We start from the raw sequence: 1,774 nt of genomic DNA, 5'->3' as shown, positions 1-1,774 counted from the left end.
AAACCAGGGCTTGCGGACTTGCCCTGGCAGGCGCCAGACTCTATCCACTATACAAGGACTGAATAGTAATTTACTCAGTTTCTCTTTTCTCTACAACCGTTATCTCCAGGCGAAGGAACCCTCAGGGTCAGAGCACAGGGACACAGAGGCGGAGCCGCTTGTCCCCAGAGTGGCCCAAACTGTTCCTTCTCCAGAGGCAGAGGCATGGACGGGATCCTCTCCCTCCCCCTCCCCCACATTATCCCGCCCCCCAACCAGCCCCTCCGGATAGACCTACCTGTGAAACAGATTTTCCTAACAAAAAGTTCTTGGGAAACTACCAAAAGAAAATTCTAAAAAAGGCCGCTTTTCCCACCAAACAGGAAACGCCCAGTTTTCCAAAGGAAGTCAGACTTTCCACCTCTGGGACGCTCACATTTCTGCCTCCAGTTTATGATTGGTGGAACTCTATAGGAAGCTTCTTGATTGGTCGATTCAGAAAGCTTCCCGGATTGGTCTAAAGTCAGAAACAAAAGAGAGAACACGGGTGCTGGGAGGGCCCAAAGAGGAAGAGCCTGGCATCTGTAACTGTTTCGGCAAACTGCGGAGCTGGTGGCGGCTCCAGAGATTTTCGCCATCGTTTCCATTTCTTGCATTTCTTGCATTGTTGTGGTTGTTCAGACCGCAAGGGAAAGACTGGAAGCTGGGCAATGCTACCTGCCCGCCGACCTGTCACCTTTTCCCCCTCCTCCAGCCTCCCTAGGTGAGCGGAGGCCTAGTGGGCGGGGCGGAAGGTAGGCTTCCGCTCTTCCGGTTGGTTCCGGTCGGGAGGGGATTTCCGGTACGTTCTTCCCCCCCTCCCCCCTTCCCCCGCGGCTGGCTTCCGTCACGCTCTACGTAGTGTAAACCAGCGGGACCCGTTCTCCCGTCTAGGTGGCCGCCTCCCTCCTCCTCGACCCGGATCCTGGAGCAAGTCTGTGGGAGAGGCTGCCGGAGGAGGCTTGATTCCCGAGGACCCCGATGCGCGTGACTCAAGAGTTAGGAGGAGAGAAGGATTGGGCGAGCTGCTTGTCTCTAACCCGAGGCGTCCGCGAAGCATCGGCCTGCCCGCCCCGCACGGTCTGTGAGCATCACGTGACGGAACGTGGAAAGCGCTTTGGAAACGCGCGTTGAAAAGGCACTCCAGCTATTCTTAAATAGTATTCCCAGCACTTAACGAAGTGCCTGGCACATAGTAAACGGTTAATAAATGGATGTTGAGTTAGGAAAAACTTTTTGCTGTGAACACTCTGAAAAATGAAACTTAAGTATCAACAACCTATGAAAAGTGCTCTAATAATACTAATAGAATATATATATATATACATATATATATGTTATGTATCTAAATTAAAACAACTTGAAGCTTTTATGCTCAGGCCTATCTAGTGAACTAGGGTGATGGGGATAGAGACAGGACCCATGATTTAAGTGGCATAGGAAAATGCCCATGGAGGTTAGTAGCTTTTCTGCAGCTTAAGACTCTTAAAAGAGTCGCCTAAAACACTTAGAAGGCAAAGCTAGTCTAGAACCTGAATCTTTCCTAGCTAAAGAGGCCAGATCTCTAGAGCTAGGGTCTTGTGGACTTGTATTTTCTCTTGGTACGGGGAACTCCCACCATCCTTACCGTTCAGCATCTTGTCTGCTACTTAGTCTCCAAGTGCTCTGGCAACTCTTAAGTGTCTTGCCTAAGGTCATGCAACTATTATGAAGGTCTTCTTGCTTTTGAGGTCTGTTCTTTAACCACTACTCCAAG

General features: G+C 50.3%; 1 long non-coding RNA gene across 1 annotated transcript; it reads left to right on the top strand.

Moving 5' to 3' along the window:
* Positions 1-400: 400 nt before the first annotated feature.
* LOC138176571 (uncharacterized) lies at positions 401-1,467 on the top strand. The gene is made up of 2 exons (XR_011172340.1): positions 401-820; positions 913-1,467. It is a non-coding gene; the product is annotated as an uncharacterized lncRNA (long non-coding RNA).
* Positions 1,468-1,774: the final 307 nt, after the last annotated feature.

Source organism: Petaurus breviceps, unplaced genomic scaffold (genome assembly GCF_028583685.1).
Source record: "Petaurus breviceps papuanus isolate PSGF00001 unplaced genomic scaffold, PetGlider_PUasm1.0 89984, whole genome shotgun sequence".
NCBI lineage: Eukaryota > Metazoa > Chordata > Mammalia > Diprotodontia > Petauridae > Petaurus > Petaurus breviceps.
This window is presented reverse-complemented; position numbering and strand designations above follow the sequence as displayed.